Source organism: Chionomys nivalis, chromosome 11 (assembly GCF_950005125.1).
Source record: "Chionomys nivalis chromosome 11, mChiNiv1.1, whole genome shotgun sequence".
NCBI classification, from domain to species: domain Eukaryota; kingdom Metazoa; phylum Chordata; class Mammalia; order Rodentia; family Cricetidae; genus Chionomys; species Chionomys nivalis.
Genome location: NC_080096.1, coordinates 70,676,973 through 70,704,095, shown reverse-complemented (window position 1 = coordinate 70,704,095; position 27,123 = coordinate 70,676,973). Strand labels below are relative to the sequence as shown.

Below are 27,123 nucleotides of genomic sequence, written 5' to 3'. Positions count from 1 at the left end.
CTTTACAGCTAATATCCACTTATGAGTGAATATATACCATGTTTGTCTTTTGGGGTCTGGGTTACATCACTCAGGGTGGTTTTTTTTCCTAGTTATACCCATTTGCTTTCAAATTTCATCACATTGTTTTTTTGTTGTTGTTTTGTTTTGTTTTTAAACATTGCATTTTCTAAATGCACCACATTTTCTTTATCCATTCTTCAGTTAAGGAGCACCTAGTTTGTTTTCAGTATCTGGTTATTAAGAATAAAGCTGCTAGCCGGGCGGTGGTGGCGCACGCCTTTAATCCCAGCACTTGGGAGGCAGAGGCAGGCGGAACTCTGTGAGTTCGAGACCAGCCTGGTCTGCAAGAGCTAGTTCCAGGACAGGCTCCAAAACCACAGAGAAACCCTGTCTCGAAAAACAAAACAAAACAACAACAACAACAACAAAAACAAAACAAACAAACAAAAAAAAACAAAACAAAAAAAGAATAAAGCTGCTATGAACATAGTTGAGCCAATGTTCTTGTGGTAGGAGGATAGAGCACCCTTTGGGTGTATGGTCAAGGGTGGTATAGCTAGCTGGGTGAATTTTTCTTAAAAGCTGTCATATTGATTTCCAAAGTGACTGTATAAGTTTGTGCTCCCATCAGCAATAAAGGAGTATTCCCCTTCTTCCTTATCCTCTCTAGCATGTGTTATCACTTCTGTTTTTGATTGTAGCTATTCTGACAGGTATAAGATATAATCTCACAGTTGTTTTGATGTGCATTTTTGCTGGTGGCTAAGAATGTTGAACATTTCTTTAAGTACTTCTCAGCTGTTTGAAATTCCTCTGTTGAATATTCTCTGTTTAGGTCTGTCCCCGCATCTTTTAATAGAATTAGTTTGCTGATGTCTAGTTTCTTGAGTTCTTTTTGTATTTTGGAAATTAATCATCTTCCAGATGTGAGGTTAGTAAAGAACTTTTCCCATTCAGTAGGCTGCTGTTTTGTCCTGTTGATAGTGTCCTTTGCCTTAGAAGCTTTTAAGTTACATGAGGTTCCATTTATTAATTGTTGATCTTATGGCCTGTGTTACTGGTGTTCTGTTCAGGAAGTTGGCTCCTATACCAATGCATTCAATGCTATTCCCTAATTTTGCTTCTATCAGATTCAGTGTATCTGATTTTATGTTGAAGTCTTTCATCCACTTAGACTTCATACTTGTGCAGGATGAATTGTAGAAGTTCTTTGGTAGAATTTTGGGGGTTGCTTATAGAAACTATCCTATCATCAACATATAATGAGAGTTTGCCTTCTTCTTTTCTTATTTGTATCCCCTTGATTTACTTTTGTTGTATTATTGCTGTAGCTAGGACCTCAAGAACTACATTAAATAGATATGGAGAGAGTGGGCAACCTTGTCTTGTTCCTGATTTCAGTGAGATTGCTTTGAGTCTCTTTTCATTTAGTTTGATGTTTGCAGTTGGCTTGCTGTATATTGTGTTTATTATGTTTAGGTATGTTCCTTGTATCCCTGCTCTCTTCAAGACATTTCTCTTGAAGGGATGTTGTATTTTCTCGAAGGCTTTTTCAGCATCTAATGAGATGATCATGTGGTTTATTATTTTTTAGTTTGTTGATTTGCTGGGTACGTTGACAAATTTTTTATATATTGAACCATCCCTGTATCTCTGGGATGAAGCCAACTTGATCATGGTGGATGATTTTTCTCATGTGTTCTTAAATTCAATTTGCCAGTATTTTATTATTTTTGCATCAATGCTCATGAGGGAGACTGGTCTGTAATTCTCTTTCTTAGTAATGTCTTTATATGGTTTGGGTATCATGATAATTGTAGCCTCATAAAAAGAGTTTGGCAATGTTCCTTCTGTTTCTATTGTGTGGAATACTTTGAAAAGTATTGGTATTAGTTCTGTTTTTAAAATCTTGTAGAATTTTGAGCTGCAACCATCTGGTCATGGGCTTTTTTTTTTTTTTTTTGGTTGGGAGACTTTTGATGACTGTTTCTATTTCTTTAGCAGTTAAAGGTCTATTTAACTTGCTTATGTGGTCTTGATTTAATTTTGGTAAGTTGTCCATTTTCTTTAAGTTTTCCAATTTTGTGGAGTACAGGTTTTCGTAATATGATGTAATGTTTCTCTGGATTTCCTCCATGTCTGTTGTTATGTCCCCCTTTTCATTTCTGGTTTTGTGTATTTGGATATTCTCTCTCTGCCTTTGGTTAGGTTGGATAAAGGTTTGTCTATTTTGTTGATTTTCTCAAAGAACCTACTTGATTCTTTATATTGTTTTCTTTGTTTCTATTTTTGTTGATTTCAGCTCTCAATTTGATTATTTCCTGCCATCTAGTCCTCCTGGGTGAGTTTGTTTCTTTTTGTTCTAGAGTTTCCAGGTGTGCTGTTAACTCACTAGCACAGGATTTTTCCAGATTCTTTATGTAGGTATTTATTGCTATGCAATTTCCTCTTAACACTGCTTTCATTGTGTCCCATAAATTTGTGTATGTTGTGTGGTCAATTTCATTGAATTTTAGGAAGTCTTTAATTTCTTTATTTTTTCCTTGACCCATTGATGCTTTAGGTAAGCATTGTTTAATTTCCATGTGTTTGTGGGCTTTCTGGAATTAATGTTGCTGTTGAATTCTAATTTTAAACCATGGTGATCCGATAAGATACACGGGGCTATTCTATTTCTTTTTAATCTGTTGAGGTTTGTTTTGTTACCTAGTATGTGGTCAATTTTTGAGAAGGTTCTATGAGGTGCTAAGAAGAAGGTATATCCTTATATGTTTAGATGGTATATTCTACAAATGTCTGTTAAGTCCATTTGAGTAATAACATCTGTTTCCTTTATTCCTCTATTAATTTTTTGTCTGACGTACCTGTCCAGTGGTGAGAGTGGAGTGCTGAAGTCTTCCATTATTAATGTGTGGGGTTTAATGTGTGATTTAAGCTCTAGAAGTGTTTCTTTTACAAATGAGGAAGACCTTGTATTGGGGGCTTAAATGATCAGTATTGAGATTTCCTCTTGATACTTTTTTCCCTGTGACTAATACGAAATGTCCTTCTTTCTCTCTTTTGATTGATTTTAGTTTGAAGTCTATTTTGTTAGACATTAGGATTGCTGCACCAGTTTGTTTCTTAGGTTCATTTGATTGGAAAATTTTTTCCAACCCTTTATTCTGAGGCTATATCTGTCTTTGAGGTTGAGATGTGTCTTTTGTATGCAGAAGAAGAATGGAGTCTGTTTTTGCATCCAATATATTAGCCTGTGCTTATTTATAGGTGAGTTTAGTCCATTTATATTAAGGGATATTAATGACCAGGGATTACTATCTCCTGTTATTTTAGCTTTTGTTGTTGGTGATGTTATTTTCTGTGTTTTTCTCTTATTTGGGATTTGTTGCTGTGAGATCATCTATTGTCTGTGTTTTTGTGGCCGTAGCCAACTTCCTTGGGTTAGAATTTTTCTTCTAGTACTCTGTATAGGACTGGATTTGTGTCTAGGAATTGGTTAAATCTGGTTCTATCATGGAATATCTTGTTTTGTCCTTCTATGGCGATTGAAAGTTTTGCTGGGTATGGTGGTCTGGACTGGCATGTGGTCTCTTAATGTCTGCATAACACTTGACCAGGACCATCTGACTTTCACTGTCTCCATTGAGAAGTCAGGTATAATTCTCATAGGTCTGACTTTATATGCTACTTGGCCTTTTCCCTTTGCATCTCTTAATAGTTTTTCTTTATTCTGTATGTTTAGTGTTTTGATTATTAGATGGCAAGGGGACTTTTTGGATTTTTTTTATTTGATGTTCTGTAAGCTTTTTGTATCTTCATAGACATATCATTTTTAGGTTGGGAAAGGTTTCCTCTATGATTTTGTTAAATATATTTTCTGTGCTTTTGAGTTAGACTTCTTCTCCTTCTTCTATCCTTATTATTCTTAGGTTTGGTCTTTTCATGGTGTCCCATATTTCCTGGATTTCTGTGTTAAACTTTTGTTATATTTAATGTTTTCTTTCACCGATTAGTCTATTTCCTCTATGTATCTTCAGTGCTTGAGATTCTCTCTTTTACCTCTTGTATTTTGTTGTTTATGCTTGCATTTGTGGTTCCTGATTGGTTTCTCATGGTTTCTGTTTCTATAATTCCCTCAGCTTGTATCTTCTTTATTGTCTTTATTTCAGTTTTCAAGACTTGAATAATTTCTTTCATATGTTTGATTTCTTTGTCTTGGTTTTCTTTAATGAATTTGTTGATGTCTTCCAATTTTTTGTTTGTTTTTTCCTCCATTTCTTTGAAGTAATTTTTCATTTCCTCTTTAAGGGCATAAAATATTCTTCTAAAGTTATTTTTAGGTCTTTTTTTTTATTGAAAAAAAATTTTTTCTGCCTCCTCCCCGCCTCCCATTTCCCTCCTCCTCCTCCCGCCCCTCGCCCCCTCCCCCCACACCTCTTCTCCTCCCTCTCCAGTCCCAGGAGCCAGGGTTCCCTGCCCTGTGGAAAGTCCAAGGTCCTTCCCCCTCCATCCAGGTCTAGGAAGGTGAACATCCAAACTGTCTAGGCTCCCACAAAGCCAGAACATGAAGTAGGATCAAAACCCCGTGCCATTGACCTTGGCCTCTCGTCAGTTCTCATTGTCCGCCATGTTCAGAGAGTCCGGTATTATCCCATGCTTTTTCAGTCACAGTCCAGCTGGCCTTGGTGAGCTCCCAATAGATCAGCCCCACTGTCTCAGTGGGTGGGTGCACCCCTCGTGGTCCTGACTTCCTTGTTCATGTTCTCCCTCCTTCTGCTCCTCATTAGGACCTTGGGAGCTCAGTCCGGTGCTCCAGTGTGGGTCTCTGTCTCTATCTCCATCCATAGCTAGATGAAGGTTCAGCTTTTGTTGAGATGAACAAACTGATTCTGTCATTCGTGTGTAAATGTCAGATCAGAGTGATGCTTGACAGGGCTTACACAGCAGTGCCATGTAGAATCAACAGCTCCTTTACCTGGAGACATTGAGGTATCTGTGACATCTAGAGATAGGAATTGGTTTTCTCCCTCTACTATGTGGGTCCTGGGATAGAATGTAGGTCATCAGATTTGATGGTAAGCATTTCTGGCCTAGTGCCATTGTCCTTGGCTTCTCATCAGCCTTCATTGTCCGCCATGCTCAGAGAGTCTAATTTCAACCCATGCTTATTCAGTCCCAGACGAGCTGGCCTTGGTGGGCTCCCAATAAATCAGATCCACTGTTTCTGTGCTGGCTGGTAGGTACTATCTCATATGGCAACTGAGAACTTGATTGGTATGAGTTGCAACTAAAGTTTCAAGGATATTCATCTAAAGTTGCCTTAAGTTTAAGTACCACCTGGTCAGTCCTGGAGTAACAGGAAGTAATGGTCTGCTTTAGAGGTAGAGCAGGAAATCTTTATTTATGTGCTTATATGTTATTTGTATAACATGGATCACATTTTTAAACCATAGAAAAAATTGAAATGAATATATGCACCTTTATTCTCAGAGTATTCAGGGTATTAGGTAGGATTTTAGACTTTTCAGTCAGCATCTGTATCCTTTGTGAAAAGGGACAGACCCACTTACCAGGCTGAATGACAAAGAAGGCTAGGACCTTGCTCCCATTTTCATTCTTCTTTCTTCTTTGTAAAAAGTTATTGTTCATGCAAGCATTGATAATATGCTATATTTTCTTTCTGTATCTGAATGAAAATGACCTACAATGATTGAGTGAAAAAAATCACTCTAGTAAATACTGATGAATAAACACACCTCTCAAATTAGTTTTCCTTCTCTTATTGATTTTGGAGATAATATCTTTTATCCTTAGTAATGAAAGCACATAGAAAAAATCAAATAAACACAAAAGATTACCCAGTGTAAAATCTCTTTTTGCATATGATCCTAGCTGCAATCCTTAGGTATCCCATTTCCCATAGGAATGTATTGTAGGACTTGGCAGTTTAACACTTGCACATACAAATATCAAATGTGCTGGTTTCCTTCTATCAGATTTTCAATACCTTCAGAATTTTGGTCCCCACACATGTATATGTGTTTTCCTTATAGATTTATTTTTGTGCTAGTAGATAAGAGTCAAGTCCTGTTTTGATGGATAATGTCTGCTACTTCTTCAATTATTTCTTTTTATTTCCTTCCTTTGCAGTATGATTGAAATAGATGAGGAGTCCTCTATGTCCTTCTCCTTCTCTTCTCATCTCACTTTCTTAAAGCTTTTATATGTATGCAGAAAGGACCACCTCTCCTGCCATGATGCCCTGTATAAAATTCCACATTTTCTGTGAAATGTGAAGCATAGTCAAATATAAGACTATCTGGTATATAAGGAACTTTGCAAGGTACAATGAATTAGATCCTGAAATATAGGAGTGATAAGAAAAAGAAAATAATCCTAGCCTCCAGAAGGAGAATAAAAGAAAGAAAAGTCCTGGGGATATGTAAAAGTGTGCCGTATATACCCACAAGTATAGTAGACCCTGTGACCAGGTTTGTAATCAATGAGCTGACCAACCATCAAACATTTATTAAAGTAATAGCATTTAAAAATATATACTTATTTATTTATTTATTTATGTGTGCTAGTTTTTTGTCTGAATGTATATATTTGCACCATGTGTATGTCTGGTACCCACAGATGCCAAAAATGGTATTGGAACCATGGAGCTGATGTTACAAATGGGTGTGAGCTGACGTGTGGGTGCATGAATCTGAAACCAGGAGTGGCAAGTACCCTTAACCATTCCAGTTCCTGAAGTAAAACCTTGTTGTTACTGTGTGTTCATTACACACACTGTGTGTTTCCTTTTTGCCACATATTCATAGCACCTCTTTGTGTTGCTTTTTTGTGGATATGTTTGTTATCTCTAACCTACAATTGGCAGCTCTAAAAGGGCTGTTATAGAACACTAAAGGATTCAATGCAAATACTGGCTAAATGAAAGAATAAATGAATCACTTGCCAAATTATAACTACCAAAATAATAAACAACCTACATGTATGAAACCCTACACCAAACATCTTCCATCTAATTTAAACCTCAAAAGCAGCCTTTGGAAATAGTAATTAATATTCTTATTTTACAAATGAAGGAATGTGCCATAAAACTGTAGGGTCTTCTGCCCCAAATAATAAGGACAGTTAGTGGTAGACTGGGTTTCAATTTGGATATATCTGAGATCTTGAGGTTTAAAACAATTAAAGTATGAGCCAGGAGGTGAAGGTGCCAGGAGGTGATGGCTCATGCCTTTAACCCTACCACTTAGTAAGCAAAAGCAAGCAGCTCTCTGAGTTCGAGGCCAGGCTAGCCTACAGAGCTAGTTCCGGGGTAGCTGGGGCTACATAAAGAAACTCTGTCTCAAAAAAGCAAACAAGCAAACAAAAATTACAGTATTAGTCCTAGAATTGCCAGGCACACAGTAGCTATCTGCAGAGAAAGCAGAGTTTTGTTAGATATCTGTGGTTGGTGATAGAGTTGGCTGTTGTTCCTGAAGAGCTTAGGTAGAAACACATGGCCCCATCAGTGTGCAGTGAAGAGCGGGTTTGTTCATGGCCTGGGTGGATGTTTTAGCAGTTATGAATTATTCAGATGCTGAGGCAGAGTGATTGCTTGCACTGAATCCTAAATGAAATTCAAGCCCAGAGGTTCTATCACTATTGAGCTTTCTTTTTTTTTTTTCTAATAATAGAAGTAGGAGAAAGGAACAACCTTGAAGCTAAACTCTTTTTGCTTATTATCTCCCTCTCCCTTTCTCTTTCTCTGTGGTAGTAAAAACTGAACCCATATTGTTCATACTAAGCACTTAATACGAGTCATGTCCTGCCCTCAGAGTATTTCTTAGAAGTGTTGGTGATGAAATTTTCCCATATCTTTTAAAAGTTTATTGGAATAAAACACAAATAATTTACAAGCCAATATTTAAAGTGTAAAATTCCATAGTTTTCAATTTTTAATTACATTTATTTATTGTGTTGTGTGTGTGTGTGTGTGTGTGTACTTATGTCATGGCATACATAAGGAGGTCAGAGGACAATGTATGAGAGTCAGCTTTATCCTTCTCTCATGTTGGACCTGAGAGTTGACCTTAGCTGACAAACACCCTCACAGCTCATTCATCCTTCCTGACCCAGTTGCATATTTTTGAGGACAGATAGAACTGTTCATCCATGACCAAAGTCCATTTTAGACTTTTTCATCACTAGAAGGAAACCATAACTTTGATACCTGCTACCAATTCTTGCCCTTCTCCTTGGCAAACAGAAATTTATATTATGCCACTACATTTTTTCCTTTTTTGTGCGTTTCATATGGAATCATATTACGTGACTTTGTTGTTGTCTGCTTCCAGTCTGCAAAATGTTTTCAAGTTTCACTCATATATAGAGTCTGCCAATGCTTCATTTCTTTCTGTAGCCAAATTATATTCCTTTGTGTGTACCACAGCTTATATGTTCATTAATAAATACACATTCAAGTTGTTTATATTTTTGACTATTAAAAATAGCCATGTTTAAAATGATTTTAAAGTATGTCTTAATGAAATTATAAAGATTCTAGTCCCCTTCCATTAATAATGGCCAAGCAAACCATCATAATCATAATGAAAAACCACTATTATTAAAACTTAAATCATGTTTAAAAGATTAAAATATTTCCCCATCTTTATAAATATATTTTCTTATTCAGTATAATTTGAATAAAATAATCTAGTTTCTAAATTGTACTTTAAGGTTATTATTTCTATCCAAGTAGCCACACTAGTTGCCATAGAAACCAGATGGTACATGCCTTCAATCCAGCTATGCATGCCTTTAATCCCAGCCCTAGAGAGAATTATAAAATGGGAGGAGACAGCTCTCAAATAGTCTCATTCTGAGATGTCTGTAGATAGGATTACCATTTCAGACTGAGGTTGAGGTAACAGCTGGCTGCTTTGCTTTTCAGATCTTCAGGTTGAACCCCAATATATGTCCCTGAGCTTTTATTAATCATACAGTGTGTGTGTGTGTGTGTGTTTGTATGTATGTATATATTTTTGGAAGCTTCTACAGTAATAAGTTTACTTATTACCTTTAATGTTAGTTGTCCTTACATTTCCTCCTTTTCTCTTCTCTCCCATAGAATTAATCCTTCATTCTAGCTTACCATATGTTTGTTTACTAAAATATATTCTATGATAATATTAAGCAGAGGTGATCCATGGTAACCTGCAACCTCACAGATTATTTTCAAGGCTTTTTGTCGTGTTACTGTGCTGGCTAACTTTATATCAACTTAAAACAAGCTACAGTCATCGAAGAAGAGGACACCACAATTGAGAAAATTCCTCCATAAGAACATACTGTGGGTAATATTATAGGGTGTTTTCTTAGTTACTGATTGATGGAGGAGTGCCCAGATTAATGTGGGTGTTAACCTCACCTTGGCAGTCCTGAATTCTAGAAGAAAACAGTTGTCAGTTGACCCAAGGCTCAGATGGTTGTTCCTCATGGTCATCTCAGGGCTACAGTTTCAGTCAAGCCAGAGATCACTCAGCATAAGCAGCACTCTTTATGGCCTCTGCATCAGTTCCTACTTCTAGGTCGTGCCCTGTTTGAAATCCTGTCCTGACTTCCTTTGAGGATGAACTGTGGTATGGCCATGGTGTCTCAATAATAGTAATAGTAACCCTGACTAAGACAGTTACTTTCTCCAACTTGATAAGGCTTTTTTGCCAAAGATAACATTTACATACATCATCAAACATGGACCAGTGAAGATGGTGCCTAACTAGAAGCTTCAGCCCTATTGATTTGTGTTCATGATCCTGGAAGACATGCTGCACACTACTGGAGGAGAAAAATTAATCATTAATATCTCCTAGTTACAAACTCTCTGACATAGATCAGTAATATTCTTGAAATATATACTGGTACAATAGTGACACAAATTTATAGGAATAAATTACTTTTTATTGAATTGAAAGTCCATTCCATGAGTTGGAACCCATGCCTAACAAAGCTAAAGTGTCCATGAATGTAAACTAGATAGCTCATGGACCTTGGGAAAATACTGCTACTACTATTCCACTAAAGAAACATAGCAATAAAATGACAAAATGACTCCTACTTGGATACTGGTCTATTGAAAGATCAATGTCTTACTCAACCCTCTTCAGAGAACTGTCTTGCAATAGATAGGAAATAACACAGGAACTCAGAACTGTATGATTTGCAGAGAGAGACTTAGCAATCATCCTAAATGGTATGTCTTCATCAAAGCTTACTCCTCAAGGATCAGGAATCTATGAAAAAGACAATGTGGAAAGATTGTTAACAGCCAGAGTTGACAGATAATTACAGTGTAAAGAATCATTCAGACACAACAGGTCTTATGAAAATAGAAACTCAGACTGTGACACATAAACGAAGTCTTGCTGGTTCAAACCAGATGGGGTTCCATCACTGAGAGGAGGAAGTGAACATGGGCTTCCACCCCTACCTATCTTCAACTGATACTGGCAATTTGTGGCTGTTTTGAAGGGAGTTGTTTCTCTGATTTCTTTCTCAGCCTATTTATCATCTGTTTAAAGGAAAGAGACTGATTTTTCTCAGGTTAATCTTGTATCCTGCTATATTACTGAAGGTGTTTATGAACTGTAGAAGTTCCTTGGTAGAATTTTTGGGGTGACTTATGTAAGCTATCACATCATCAGCAAATAGTGAGAGTTTGACTTTTTCTTTTTTGGTTAGTATCCCCTTGATCTCCTTTTGTTGTCTTAGTGCTATACCTAGAATCTCAAGCACTATATTGAATAAATATGGCAGAGTGGACAACCCTGTCTTGTTCCTGATTTCAGTGGGAGTCTCTCTTCATTTAATTTGATGTTGGCTATTGGCTTGCTGTATGTTGCCTTTATTATGTTTAGGTATGTTCCTTGTATCATACTCTCTCTAAGACACTTATCATGAGGGGATGTTGTATTTTGTTGATGGCTTTTTCAGCATCTAATGAGATGATCATGTGGTTTTTTTCCCAATTTCTTTATATATTTGATTGTAGTGACAGATTTTTGTATGTTGAACCATCCCTGCATCTCTGGAATGAAGCCTATTTGGTCATGGTTGATGATTTTTATGATGAGTTCTTAGATTTGATTTGCCAGTATTTTATTGAGTATTTTTTCATCAATGCTCCTGAGGGAGACTGGTCTGTGATTCTCTTTCTTAGTAATGTCTTTGTGTGGTTTAGGTAGCAGGGTAATTATAGCCTCATAAAAAGAGTTTGGCAATGTTCCTTCTGCTTCTATTGTGTGGAATTTGAGGAGTATTGGTATTAGTTCTTCTTTGAAAATCTTGAAAATTCTGAGCTGAAACCATCTGATCCTGGGCTTTTTTTGGTTGGGAGACTTTTGATGGCTGTTTTTTGTTTCATTTATTTCACCCATTTGATTGCGTTTTCTTTAAGGAATTTGTTGATTTCTTCCAATTTTTCCTCCATTTCTTTGAGAGAATTTTTTTTATTTTACCTTAAAGGGCCTTAAATATCCTCCTGAAGTTATTTTTAGGTTATTTTCTTCTACTTCATCTGAATTAGGATGTTCAAGTTCGCTGTTTTAGAGACACTAATTTTTGCTGGTGTCATAATGCTGCCTTTTGTGGTGTTCGGTATGTTCTTACCTTGTCTACTTATCTCTATCCTCTGACTGGTGTAGTTTGAGGTCATGTCTCTCGTGATCACTCTTCCAGTTGCCAGTTGACCCAAGGCTCAGACAGTTGTTCCTTATGGTCATGTCAGGGATACTGTTTCAGTCAAGCCAGAGATCACTCAGCATTCCTGGTGGTCTCTCGATCCTCCCAGAGGTGCTCTGCAATCCCTGAAGTCACTTAGGACTGCTTCCATGAAGGAGCTTGTTTGGGCCCACTGCCTCCCACAGAGGTGGCTGCCTCAGGCCTGATCTAATGGATTTGGTTGACTTAGGCCTGCTCCAAAGAAGATCGCTGGTTTGGGCCTGCTCGCTCAGAGGTTTCTTGCCTGGCCCCAGTCCTACAGAGGTTGCTCGCTCAAACCTGTTTCTGTGGAGGTCTCTGGTTCAAGCCGGTCCCATAGTAATCACTGGTTTGGGCCTGGTTCCATGGAGGTTGCTGGCTCAGGCCTGGGACCATGAAGGTCACTGGCTCAGATTTGCTCCAGTAGAAGTCGGAGGTCATTGGCTCAGGGCTGTTCCCATGGAGGTCGCTGTCTCAGGCCTGGTCCCACAGAGATCACTGGCTCTGGTCCTCACAGGCCATGCCCTGCCCCGACATGTCCCGGTCCACAGCCTGTCATGTGGGTACTTTTTAAAGCCATTTTTTCCTTGTATTTTACCAGCATGTAAATTACACACCGTCTTCCAATTAGAAACTGTTCGCATTTCATATTCTCTATATAATATTATCTCACCAATAATGTCATCCAAGTACTTTATTTCCATAATGGCAATTTTCCAGAGGGATGGAGCCTTTTTTTAATTGATTTTTATTGAGCTCTACATTTTTCTCTGCTCCCCTCCCTGCCTCCCTCCTCCCCTTCAACCCTCTCCCAAGGTCCCCATGTTCCCAATTTACTCAGGAGATCTTGAGAAACAGTTTTGTTTCTCTTGCCTAGATGCCTCCACTACAGCCAATCAGTATTTAGTTCTGATGGCCATTAATAGTCTTGCTTTGTCTTCTGCTTCCATTCAGAGTCTTCCAGTCCTAGGAAGTTGAGGACCTTTGTTTCAGGGCCTGTAACATAGGAATTTACTATCTTTGAATAGGAAGAAGAGTTTTATAATATGCATTTTGCCCTTAACTGCCTATGGGGCTGTAACCTTGGAATAGAATCGCTAAAAACAAATATACATATTGGTGTTGAAAACTTGACTTTTGTTAGTTTAATTCTTTCCCAATGTATCTATTAAGGAGGCTGTGAGCTTGTAGCTTTTGTAAGATGGTGATTCATGTGTATGTACATCCATCTGTCTGTGTGCCTGGAAATGGGTAGAGTGATTCTACTTCTGCTTAAGATATTTTGTATTTTGATACAAACTAAAGATATTTTTGTCATATTGCACTATACATTTAAATCTCAGATTAAGATATTTTCATATATTGTTACAATTTTGAGATCATTGCTCTTATGCTGTACACATGTTTGAAGATTGTTTATTTTTATAATGTGAAGCCTTAGTCTTTAAGCTATATAGATTATCTAAAATTACATGTTAATAATCACCCATGTTAGTCATATTTATAGTATGGATATGTTAATTAAGTTCTCTAGATGTACAAAGTTAGATAATCTTCAAACAGTTCAAAAACCTATAGAATATGTCATTTAAATCTTTTAATAATTTGGAATTCTGTTGACATGAGACATGACAACTCCTAACAGCACTGATCTACTCACAAGAGAATGATGGGCACCAAGGCCACTCAATATGGAGCTTTTTTTCTTCTTAACAAAACTAACCTGTTGGGCAAAGAACTACCCTTGCCTCAACTGCTGGAAGAAACACACTGTCCAATCTAGACAAGCAGGATACAAGGATAAGTGATTGCTGAACTTTGCCAAGACAGGGTAGGACAGTCTTTCAAATATTCCTGCCTCTAAAAATGATCTGTCAGATATTCTAGGCCTATAGCCAAAGTTGGTTGTTCCAATGTTGAAGAGAGACTTTAGGTGACTGTTCAAGTAGACAACTGTTTCTATCATTTTTACATCTTTTGTAAGTTGCTTGCTTGCTCTCCCTGTTTACTCAGATAATGTTAATTTCTTCTCAGGTCTTTGACAGGGTTACCATCATCTCATATCTTAGCTAAGGTATATAATGTGCAGTGCTTAGATTATTCAGGGTAAGACAGCTATCAGAATAATCTCTGTTATTTGCCAATTACCTATATCCTGAACATTTAGTATATGTTTTTTGCTTGATGTTGCTCTTGTTAGCTATAGTTCCATTTTGTTTATGTTATTATCCTTTCTTTCTCCTGGAAAATACTTGATAATTGTTCTTATTGTAAATAGATTTATATTCAGATTAGAACCTTTTATTGAGACTTAAAATGGAAGTGTTATGGGAATTCATCCCACCAATAGCTTTGGGATACCAGTCTTAAGGCATGCCTTCTTGTCTCCAGATGTGATCTCTTAAAAGAAGAGAGAGAAAGTGTGGACTCTTGAGCTATGAAGACTGTGTGGGGCAGTGTTTAGTTAGTTCCTAGCTCTCTCAATCTCCAACTCCATGAGTCTGTTCTTCCCCACATTCCTTAATAAATTTATATACTAATTTAAGCTTAGCTTTTAAAAATTGTTAGCTGTGGTGGATTGAGAGATCACTAAGGGGTTTCTAGTTCTACCTTCTCTTGCAGAGTTCTTAGGTTTTGTTCCAAGCATTTGCCTTGGAACCAAATCAGTGGCTCCCAACTGCCTGTAATTTCAGCTCCAGGTGATCTGATGTCTTCCTCTGCTCACAGAGGCAGCATGAGGCAGATATACATGTGCTATACATTCTCATAAAGGCACATATATACACAGGAATAAAAATAAGTCTTAAAGAAAATTGTCAGTTGTGTCATCACAGGGCTTCTTAATGGGTCATTATGAAAATAACATCAAATTTTCAAAACTAACTTTTTCACCATTAACTGCTTAGATAGTCAAGATAAAGATTAAATATTATGGGTTTATTCCATCTAAAATGTATTATTGTATTTTATGCGTATTGCAAAGTGCTTCAACTCCACTTTCTGGAGTGAACAAAACAGATCCAAATGAAGTTTCCATACTCTAAATGACAGAGGACCATGGATTGATCATTTGTAGAATATATTATATATCTAGTATTTGTATACTATTACTGCTTTTCTTGCCTGCCAGGCCAGCTATAGGTTCCTCAATTTTCTTAAAAAACTTCTGATGTCAAATATATCATTTAGATTTTTATTTCCAGTTCACAAAATTGAGTACAAAATAGTAATACCAACTGTAGCATGGTTTAGCAAATGGTGTAAAGGACCTTTATAGGATGATGTGAGTTGATGATTCCCAACAAGTAATCAAAGGTCAATGTTTTAAATACAGCTCTGTCATTAGGTTGGCTTTAGGGAAGCTCTTGGTGATGCTTTTGGATTTCCCATGGGACAGAATTAGAATCTAGTGGAATTATGACCTTTATATCAATATAATAAGTGCATTGTGTTACAGTTCAGCCAAAAAATTTCTGAAACCTAGCCAACAGATGAGATGCTCTTCTAAAAGATATCATATACCTGGTTAATAGTCTCATTCTCTTATCTTGCAGGAAATAGCCAGGGCTCTTTGCTGATACAGCACCTTGCCAAGTCTTCCTGGTGCCAATTGAGTACCTAGGGTTTGACTCATGGTCAAAGGGGTGTATCCACTGGCACAGTAAGATGGCTGGTTGCCATAGATGTCTGTGTTAAGTAAGGATAGGGCTGTGTGTACTTTTGTACCTCGCTCTCTTCATCTGTCTTCAGATTGCACTGAATCTTGCCTTAAGAGGAGTCATAGACTCAGTTTTATGCATGGCCAGGTAGGGAACATGTTATATAGACAAAGCAGGGGTAAAAGAAAACAGTGTAGGGCTGCAACAGAGGTTAACAGGCTCCTCATCAGATGTTGCTTTCAGTTGTGTAACAATTCTCTTAGAGAAGTGGATTTAGGATCATGTACACAAAGATTAGAAGGTATGATGACTACAGGGGAAGTAACATTGAAATTAGATTACTTTGCAAACCTAAGAATCCATGTTTACTAATTTAAACCAAAAGTAAAGGTGGGGGCACAAGTCTACACCTGCAATTTTATTTAACTTGAATACAGGAAAATTGCAATTTCTGATGCAGTTTAAAAAGAAAAAAGATATGCTGCTTCTCTATCTACTAAGTGCAAAATGATGTATTGACCTTTTGTAAATATTCCTAGATATTCACAGAAATCTTGAGAAGTAGTCCTCATATCCTTCATTTTTGATCATAGAGAGGACAAATACTTTGCTTGTGGTTACTCACCCAGAATGTGGTGACATCGGAAAATGGCACATTGACTTTTGTCCCTTTGTCCAGAAGACATTAAGCCTCAGTGTCACTGGATTTTGTAGTTACTGTCCAACTTCTGTCCTCCTGAACTATGAGTATGGACACTTGCCTTCACAGGGGTCAGCTGTTAGTTCTTATCCACCCTACAGCTTCTTGAGGTCCAGATACCTAGGTTCTTGCTAGTTGTAACTATATATGTTCCCTTGCTGTTCTCAGAGTAGGTCTCTCTAAGACTGAGGCTTGCTTGTGGCTAGTATTTATCTCCCTTGGCTCTCCCTCCAAGTCTGGTTCCCTTTCAGGCTGGCATAAGTGATTCTAAGTGCTGTAGTCAGATCCCTTCTGTAGACTACCCATCAATGGCTTCACTGGAGTAGGAGTAGCTGCCTTGCTCTTCATTTATTTCTAACGTTACTGATTAGATGGAGGCAAGATCTGCAATAAGTATGGTTTGGAAGCTAAATTGTGTTAGGGTAGGGTGGTATCATTTGCTATATAAGGTTGTATTTTTCCTCATGAATATAAACAAATCAGAACATTTGAAATTTAGTAAACTTCTAGTAGACTCCATACTAAGGCACCCAGAAGTGCTGCTAGATAGACAAGGGACTTACCTAGTTTTCAGGTGAGTTTTTATTGTGGATATGTGTGCAGCAAGTTAGTTAACTAATTTATGTTTGTCTGTGGCAGGGTATGTTGTTTTGTTAACAACTTGACACAAGATAGGGAACTTAACTGAGAAAATGCCTCTATCAGATTTATCTACAGGCAACTTTGTGGGGGCATTTTCTTGGTTAATGATTGCTGTACGAGGTCCCAATCCATTGGGAGGAGTGCCACCCCTGAACAGGTGTCCTGGACTTTATTAGATACAGGCCATGGAGAATATGCTAGTAAGCATTACTCCTCCATTGCCTCTGCCTCAGTTCCTACCTCTATCTTGAGTTCATACCCTTACTTCCCTTGGTGATAGACTCATGGAAATGTAAAGTGAAATGAACCCTTTCTCCCTGGAGTTGATTTTGTTTATGGCATTTATTCCAACAATAGAAGGAAACTAGGACACGGGATCTCATCTCACCATATAGCCTAGCATTAGTCAGGTTTCTCTACAGAAAGGGAACTGACAAAATGAATCTCTCCTCTCTCTCCCTTCCTCTCTCATCTATCATATCTATCAATCCTATCATATATCTATCTATCTAAAAAACTATCTATCATCTATCTACCATCTATCTGTCTGTCTGTCTATCTATCTATCTTTCTTTCTTTCTATCTATCTATGATTTACCAGCAGCTGTTGGTCTGCAAGAATGGATTATCTCAGGTTGTCTTCAGTATAAGTCTTAATCCTCAAGAAATAGTCTCTAATGCCAATGAAGGAGTGAAGTTGCCAGTGACATGGAAGACAAGCAGGCAAAGAGCAAGAACTTCTTTCTTTCATGTCATTTATATGTACTCAGCTTGACCAAAATCTAGTCAGTAATCTTAATATGAGTAAATTCCATTTTGAATCAAGTGATGAACCTATGATCCCTCAGCTGTTGAATGGTAAGAATAGGATTTCAGCTCCATTGCAGAGGAATGTGGAGCTCATATTGTATGTACTTGATTAGGTGTGTGACTGTGACAATTTTTTATTCTCTTCATTCCAGTACCTTTTTTTTTTCTTCTGTGCTAGATATCTATTAAGAAGTAGACATTCACATTTTGGAATTGATCCTGGCATTTTGAGAATGTGGTACAATATCCAGGAAAGTGAAGCTTTCTGATTTATCTGGACGGAAAATGAGAAAAATCATGCATCCTGTAAAGGCATCTACTTCTAGAACAATTGTGATTAGAAAAAGAAAGGTTAATGTATGTGTTTGGTTTGGTCAGAAAAAAAAAGCAATATATTTCACGCTGAGGGTTGCTTGTTACAATTTAGTAATGTGGCTTTATGATCTAGAATAGGAAAGATGTTTTCTCATGAATTGATGAATTTTAAAGGCTCAATATACTTAAATGTTAATCTTTTTCCAGAGCTGTTGACCTTGATTCTTTGATTATGGCTATTTCTGACTGAGGTTCAGAACTCTTAAGCTTTTAATCTATAGATTATTTTGTGTTTATCCCAGGAGGCTTAGTGTGAATATTTAAATCCTTAGAGGCATAATACAGATTCAGATCTAGGATTATTTGTCTGTTCTCTCTTTAATGTCATGTAACTAATATACCATGATCCTTTCCCTGTAAAGTACTTTGGTCTTGAATACAATAGTCACAAATACCCAGAATCAGCATTGTCCAAAATTCATTGGATTTATCTTTTCGGCAATAACGGGTATACCACACTGCTATAATATCCCTTTCCCTAAGTATCAGTGGCTCTGTACAGAATTTCTTTCTGCTAATACTTCAGGGTTCCATGTCAGCAACAAAGCTATTTAGACCATCATGTCATAAAATAATGGTGGTTTGAAAGAAAATGGCCCTCAGAGTGGCACTATTAGGAGGTGTGACTTTTTTAAAGAAAGTGTGTCACTGTAGGGACAGGCTCTGAAGTCTCTTTTTCTCAAGCTTCCCTTAATGTGACAGTCAGTAGACTTCCTCTTGCTTTGAGTAAAGATGTAAGGACTGTCAGCTCCAGCACCACATCTGCCTACACACTCTCAAGCTTTCTGCCATGATGATAATGAACTGAACCTCGGAAATTGTGAGAGAGCCACCCCAAATAAATGTTTCCTTTATAAGAGTTGTGTGGTCATGATGTATCTTCACAACAATTAAAAGCCCTAACTAAGAGACAATGATCAAGTATAATCTAAAGCTTCGTATCAAATTATACCATAGTTATTGGAAGTTCATGTCATGAACCCTTCAGTGGCTCATTGACTTAAATAAATCCCAGAGACAACATCTATTTAAGACAAGAGGGTCAGTCTTATGCTTGGAAGAAAAGGAAAAGTAGAATATATGGACCTATCCCTAAAGATCACCACACCTCCAGGGATGAGACTCAGTATTCAATGCTTTAATACATCATTTATAAACTCCACACAAAGAACAAGTTCCTATAACCATATTAAAAGGAGACTTACAGAACTAAGTTAATTACTCAGGAACAGATAGGATTGAAACTGTATCTGTTCTCTATGATGCTCCAAATGTGTTCACTTTCTTCTATTATACTTCCTGAAACAACTTAGTTTTTATCTTCTCCAAGCTATGATCAATTGTTGTGCCCTATAAATATCATTAAACATCACACACACACACACACACACACACTCACACCTATGGAGAGTTCAAGTTTGTGTTCTTACTATGTAGTCTTGACTTTCCTGAAACTCATTACATAGACTAAACTACCCTTGAATTTTTAGAGATTCATCTGCCTATGCATAACAAATACTGAGAATACCGGCATGGGCCACGACACCCATATGCAACTTTTGTATCTTAAAACTGACACATCTTGATTAGTAACACTGTTTGACAGATACTTTTCTTAAGGAAGTCTACATGCATCTTCAAGCTCAGGTCTTCAAAAACCTTCCTGCTTCCTTTCACGTATTTCTTTCTTAGAGATTTATGGAGTTACACACTGTGTAAGAGGAAAACAGGGCTGCCGTAGAGCTGAGTCTTTGGAATAAGCTTTTATGGTGTTCCCAAGAGGACTGTGTCTTTCTTTTGTTCCCAGTGTGGTTGTTTGGTTGACCTACTTATGGGCTGTGCTGTGTACATAAAATGGATTCTCACATTTGTTCAGAAAATCATCCTTTTGAAAATCTCAAAACAAGCAGAGGGAAATGACTTATGTTCCTTACTAAACACTCACTTTTAAGGTCCCATTAGGATATTATCTGTCAGTGACAAGCATGGTTTTTTGCAGACAGTGTTTATTTTCACAATTTAAAAATAGAATTTTTCAGTTTAACCCATTTGGAGCAATACTAGGTATGTTTATCTATCCTATACTTTAGCTTACTTTGGAAAATACATTTGCTTTTCTTTTTTTTTTTTTTTTTTTTTTTTGGAAAATTCTGTCAGGTTGTTTTCTTGACTCAGGTCTCTTTTTAGTATGGTTACTACTAATTTAGATAGAATTTTTAGACTTTTCCTGGCACTTCCAGCCTCTCCATGAGTTTGCTTATAGTATCAGAACAGACAGTGTGTGGGAGGTGAAGCTGAGAGTAGAGGCTGACGCTGAAAAATGAAGCATTCTCCTGTGCCCTTGCATGACCTCCTTATCTGTTTTTCTCTCACACTGCCTTTTGTGTTCTTGAAGATACACTTTGCTTTTCTTATCTAGCTTTGTTCAGTGACATACACACTCATTTAAATGGAAAAAGCCTGATATAAACCTAATTTCTTGTAGCAACCAATAGCAATGTGCTATGGAACCTAATAAGATGAGAGTATGACCTATCTGTTCTTTCTTTCAACTGTTTTCTGCTTGTCTAGAAGTCTCTGTTCTGTGCATCTGGGTTGCATGCTTGGGTTGCAGTTTAGTCAAAGGGTGGTAGACTCCATAAGAGAAACCGATATACAGGCAAACGTCGGTGGTGTTGGTCTTAGGAAAACTATATGAGCTAAGTGGAACCTTGGCTCAAAGTATTTTGGTAATAATTTTTGAATTCAGTATTCGATGATAGACTAGAATTGGAATTCACTTACAGGGCAGAGAGATGACTGGGTCAAATGGCAAAGAAAATTTCACTGTTAAATTTTCAATAAATGAAAATAGTATGAGTTAAGTCTCCACTTTGTTCATATGTTTGTTATAAGTTCATCACCACTGGCCATAGCCACAGGATCTCCTCATTTAGCCAGTACGAAACAGCTTCTCCTCACATATGTAATTTGAATCCACCAAAGATTTGTTTAGCCTACTAATGAGAGAACTAGAAAGCTGGCAAAGCCATTTCTAAGAAATATAGTAAGCATATACATTAAATGAAAGAGAATGATGCTAACACAAGACGTATCAAGGCATAGCTTTGACAGAGCTCAGCAATAAGGTGTTAAAATGGTAAACTTTGAAAGAGAAATTATTTTTAGCTCATGAATCTTCTACAAGTAAGCATCTAATTTCATTGTTTTTATCTTGAAGCATAGTAAACATGAAATCTAACCAATTTTACATTTTTAAAGAGTGAGCCAGCCCTTGTGTGGATGTGTTGGAGGATAATTTATGTGATATTGGGTTGACATTCAATCATCTGATGGCCTAATTTTTAAAGTTTGGATAATTTTTCTTGATAATACATGATGTGATTATTTATAAAAACTATCCTTGTAGGCAACATTGTAGCAGTCTTCTGATTTCTTGTTTGATATTTATTTTTATTGAAAAAATTTTATACAATGTATTCTGTAATATTTCCCTTCCCTAAGTCTTTCCAAATGATCCCCACCAATCAGATTCCATGACCTTTTATTCTCTATTTGGAAAACAAATATGGGAATAACAAACAAAACCATAATAAAAAAAATACACAAAAAACACACACCCATGCAAGTAACCCATTCACTTTCTGTGTCTTATAGTCTGGATATTTCATTAAAATCAATGGGGCAAAGGGATGCTCAAAAGCAGACTCATGAATTTACACTTAAGATTTACTGAAGGATGAAGCAATGAAAGTTCCTTTGAAAGCCTTCCAGGACATCTTAAAAGATTGAGAATCACTTAAATAGATATTATATTATTTTTACATTATTCTTAATTTATGTACCCAATAAAAATATAGTAAAATAAGCCAAAACAGATGCTTTCAGTGAAGTCATTTTGACTTCTTATTGAGGTATCTAGATGAAAAGAAGTCCACCTACAGCATAGATGTTTAAAGGATAGTCTTGCTAACAATAGTGTTCACAGGTTTATGGTTTTAGGAAGGACCCTGTTGCCTCTATGACTCTATAGAAAAGCTATTGTCAGTAGGAAGCTTTTGTCCTCGGCCCCTTGACCTTTTTCATTGACTGTTTGGTTTGCAGTGGCTTTATAATTGACTTTAAAGAGGCACAGACTTGTTTTGTACAAAGACTATTTGAGTTCCTCAGTTTTTGACATTCCCAAACAGATTGGACCTGAAGATTTCCAGGGTGGATTTTCATTTAGAAGATTATAGAGAAATAACATGGAAGTCCCTGTGTGCATTACTGATTCTCTGTTATTTCCTTGGGCAGTTGCAGAATTAAAAAGTTCTGAATAAGCAATATTAGCTAAGAAATTCAAGTGTTAGCACCTCAATTGAAAAATATTGATCTGTTCAAAGGAGAAGCAGTAGACTGCTGGCCATACTTTATAGCTTATCTTCTCCCACACCTACTCCTTGTTCTCCACTAAAAAGTATAATAATCTCTGGGTTTTAAGGCTAAGACATTGTGAGAGAACCATTGATTATAGTTATCTTATTTTATATTGTCATCCGAGATAGGACAGAAGCAGAGCTCCATATCTTGCTGACAGAAGTCTTAAGAGTTCCCTTTTCCCTCAGAATCTTCTATTTGAGAAAAATCATGATTTGTGTCTTCCAGGAAAAAAAAAGAGAAAAAAGCCTCTATCAAGCATAGTTAGAGATTTCTTGAGACACGTTTTTAAACTTAGATGTTTGGAATAGAAAGACGTTATGGAAACAAATAAGCCAAGCAAGGACATAGGCTTCTCAAGGAATAGTCACAATTATATTTCTTCATAATTAGCAAGCATAGTAGAACTTTGGTGGCTCTCAAAGCTGCTAAGAACCCCTCCTCTTTTTTTAAAATATTTGTCCAAAAACTGTAGTTTTTAAGGTATTTTTATAAGGGGTTATGTTTAGGTTTGAAAAGAGGTAGAAATGTTCAAGTTTGTATACCATTTGTCTCCCCAAAACACAGTTGAATATCTGTTTGGACATCTCTGTCTTTCTCTTCTAACCTTGCATAGCCATCATTATTGCTGAGCACACAGACTTTGATGACATGGCTAATGGTTACTTCTATCAAAGCCTTTATTAATGTGTTTTTTCATGTAGCATTCACTGTTTGTTTTATCTTTCTGCAATATTCAAAAAAATAAACATTTTATAACTAAAAATATTTCTCTCATATTAAACTTTTTATTCTTATTATATTGAACTTGCAAGCAATTATTTCATTAGGCTTTGAGTGGGTGTTCTCTGACCTTTGTTTTGAATATTTCTCTTCCTGACCTTTGAAAATTCCAGAGGACTTAGAATCGTGGGCAGTACTTTCCATGGTATGGCAGTGGGCTTCACTGTAGTTCACATAGAAAATCATAGAATGTGAGAGGACTCCGGAGGAGTATGGGCAGGCAGACTGTGGGCAGAGAATGACATAAAAGACACATAATCACATTCTTCCTGGGCCACTGGTTAGCCTGGTGGACCAATGCCATCTGGCAGCTCTTTAGTGTTCTTCCCATAGAGATTCATTGGTGCGGGGGTAACTCACTGTTTGGCAAGATGCAGAAGTAGTTTATAGAGCAGAAGATTAGACCAAATCTCCAGTTTCAACTCATTGTTCACAGTAGGTAAACTAGCCAGTTTCTAGAGGGGGAACTAAACATGACTTAGAAGCATTACTTGTATGTTTTCTTTTTAAAAATATTACATATTTACTTATGTGCTTGCTTATTGTATGTATCTATACCATGGCACACATGTGAATGCAAGAGGACAACTTGTAAGGAACAGTTCTATCAACCATATGGGTCTCAGGAATTTAATTTAAGTCATCATTCTTGGCAGCATCTACCTTTGTCTGCTGAGCTATGCCACCAGTCCTGTGTGTTTTCTTTTTAATGCAATATTTTTCATGACTCATGCTTGTTAATTCTCATCAATTATAAATCAATACAAATAGATTAACCGCAAAAAAAGAAGACATAAGGTTGGGTGGGTAGGACAATAGGGGTAGACCTAGGAGGAGTTTAGTAGACTAAATTCAGTGAGTAACAAAACATGAATCTGGGAAAGGGAGTGGTAGGATGTGATAGGAGTGAAAAATGTTAAAATGGGTGAGAGGCAAAAGTAATCAGAATTCATTATATGTACATGGAATTATAAATGAACTAAATAGGAAAATATCATGACCCGTATTTAGTAAAATGATGGAAATATTTTTTCTTTTTTTATTTTTCTTTTATTTTTTTATTAATTAATTTATTTAATTATTAAAGATTTCTGCCTCTTCCCCGCCAACACCTCCCATTCTCCCCCTCCCCCAATCAAGTCTTCCCCCCTCCTCAGCCCAAAGAGCAAGCAGGTTTCCCTGCCCTGTGGGAGGTCCAAGGACCACCCACCTCCATCCAGGTCTATTAAGGTGAGCATCCAAACTAGCTAGGCTCCCACAAAGCCATTACGTGCAATAGGATCAAGAACCCATTGCCATTGTTCTTCAGTTCTCAGTAGTCCTCATTGTCCGTTATGTTCAGCGAGACCGGTTTTGTCCCATGCTTTTTCAGACCCCGGCCAGCTGGCCTTGGTGAGTTCCCGATAGAACATCCCCATTGCCTCAGTGTGTGGGTGCACTCCTCGCGGTCCTGAGTTCCTTGCTCATGCTCTCTCTCCTTCTTGCTCCTCCTTTGGATCGTGAGACTTCAGTCCAGTGCTCCAATGTTGGTCTCTGTCTCTGTCTTCTTTCATCGCCTGATGAAGGTTAATATTCAGGAGGATGCTTATATGTTTTTCTTTGGGTTCACCTTCTTATTTAGCTTCTCTAGAATCACGAATTATAGTCTCAATGTCCTTTATTTATGGCTAGAAACCAAATATGAGTGAGTACATCCCCTGTTCCTCTTTTTGGATCTGGCTTAACTCACTCAGGATAGTGCTTTCAATTTCCATTTTGGAAAGCAGTGTGGTGGTTTCTCAGGAAAGTCGGGTTCAACCTACCTCTCGACCCAGCAATACCACTATTGGGAATATACCCAAGAGATGCCCTAACATACAACAAAAGTATATGCTCAACTATGTTCATAGCAGCATTGTTTGTAATAGCCAGAACCTGGAAACAACCTAGATGCCCTTCAATGGAAGAATGGATGAAGAAAGTATGGAATATATACATATTAGAGTACTACTCAGCAGTAAAAAACAATGACTTCTTGAATTTTGCATTCAAGAAATGGATGGAAATATTTTTTAAATTACTCATTAAATGAACTGAGGACTAAATGTTTTATATATAAAAGGCATTGGGCCAACTTGGGTATAATATATGTCTCATATGCCTAAGGTCACTGAGCATGTGTGTAAAAGTACATGTGCATAGAAGAATGATTTTCATTCTCTTTATGAATGCTTAAATTATTTTGGTTTTATTTTATTATAAAATGCACTATTATATACTTTTATTATATATGTGATAAAAGTTATATATCCTTTGTGCTAGCCTTTCTTTGATTGCCTATGGGGCAGGGATATACTCATTAAACACTGCTTCAACTCTTCTAGGTTGTCTCAGACAGTATTCTAAAGGTTTACATTCATTTGCCTTCCTATAAGCAGAACATGAGTTTCCAGTTTATCTGAATCTCATTATTACTTTGAAATGGTGAATTTTAAAGTTAAATGGCTGCCAGTATTATAGGTAGCAAATGATATTTTGCTTTTTTTTTTTATTGAAAAAAAATTTTCCGCCTCCTCCCAGCCTCCCATTTCCCTTCCCCTCCTCCCGCCCCTCTCCCCCTCCCCCTACTCCTCTTCTCCTCCCTCTCCAGTCCCAAGAGCAGTCAGGGTTCCCTGCCCTGTGGAAAGTCCAAGGTCCTCCCCACTCCATCCAGGTCTAGGAAGGTGAACATCCAAACTGTCTAGGCTCCCACAAAGCCAGAACATGAAGTAGGATCAAAACCCCGTGCCATTGTCCTTGGCCTCTCATCAGCTCTCATTGTCCGCCATGTTCAGAGAGTCCGGTATTATCCCATGCTTTTTCAGTCACAGTCCAGCTGGCCTTGGTGAGCTCCCAATAGATCAGACCCACTGTCTCAGTGGGTGGTCCTGCCTTCCTTGCTCATGTTCTCCCTCCTTCTGCTCCTCGTTACTCGTAATTGGTTTCTAGCCGTGGATAGGGGCCACTGAGTCTATAATCTGTGATCCTAAAGAAGCTAAATAAGAGGGTGAGCCCAAGGAAAAACATATAGTTATCCTCCTGGCTATGGGAAGTAGACAAGATTGCGTGGCAAAAAATTGGAATCTTGGGGGTGGGGTGGGATGGGGGTAAGGGGAGATGGGGAGAGAAAAGTGTGAAGGAGAGGATGGGGGGAACTTGGGGAAATGGGATGATTGGAGATAAAGGAAGGTTGGATAGGTGAGCAGGGAAGCACATATCTTAGTTAAGGAAGCCACCTAAGGGTTGGCAAGAGACTTTAACCTGGAGTGGCTACCAGGTGCCAGGGCAATGTCCCCAGTTATTTCTTTGGGCAGCTGAGGATAGGGAATTTGAAATGACCCTATCCTATAGCCATACTGATGAATATCTTGCATATCACCATAGAACTTTCATCTAGCGATGGATGGAGATAGAGACAGAGGCCCACACTGGAGCACCGGACTGAGCTCAGTCATCTTTTTAAAGAAGTTAAATTATAGATAAATTCCTATCAGTATAGACTCTGTATTACATATTACTATATAGTATACTATATACAATAAACACACACATATATGCATACATTGTCTTAGTTACTGTTCTATTGCTATGAAGACACATTATGACCAATGTTTATAAAAGGAAGCATATAAAGCTGGCTTACCATTCCAAAGGGTTAGTCCATCATAATCAGTGTGGGAAACAGATAGGAAAGGTACTAGATCAGTAGCTGAGAGGTTTACATCCTGTTCTGTGGGCAACAGTCAGAGATCAAGACTGGGACTGGTTGTGCCAGTTTGAAAATACTCAAAGCCCACTGCTAACATTACATCTTTAAAAAGGCGCATTTACTCCAGCAAGGAAACACCTCATAATCTCTTTCAAACAGTTCATAAACTGGGGATCAAGCACACACATACATGAACCTATGTGGGGGCATTCTCATATAAGCTACCACATTCATATATGTACATAACTATGTGT

The 27,123-nt window shown here is 37.5% G+C and overlaps 1 protein-coding gene across 2 annotated transcripts in view; it reads left to right on the top strand.

Annotated features, from left to right (window-relative positions):
- The window catches only part of Frmd3 (FERM domain containing 3), a 194,495-nt gene that overhangs the window by 14,013 nt on the left and 153,359 nt on the right, over positions 1-27,123 (top strand). The window lies entirely within an intron of this gene.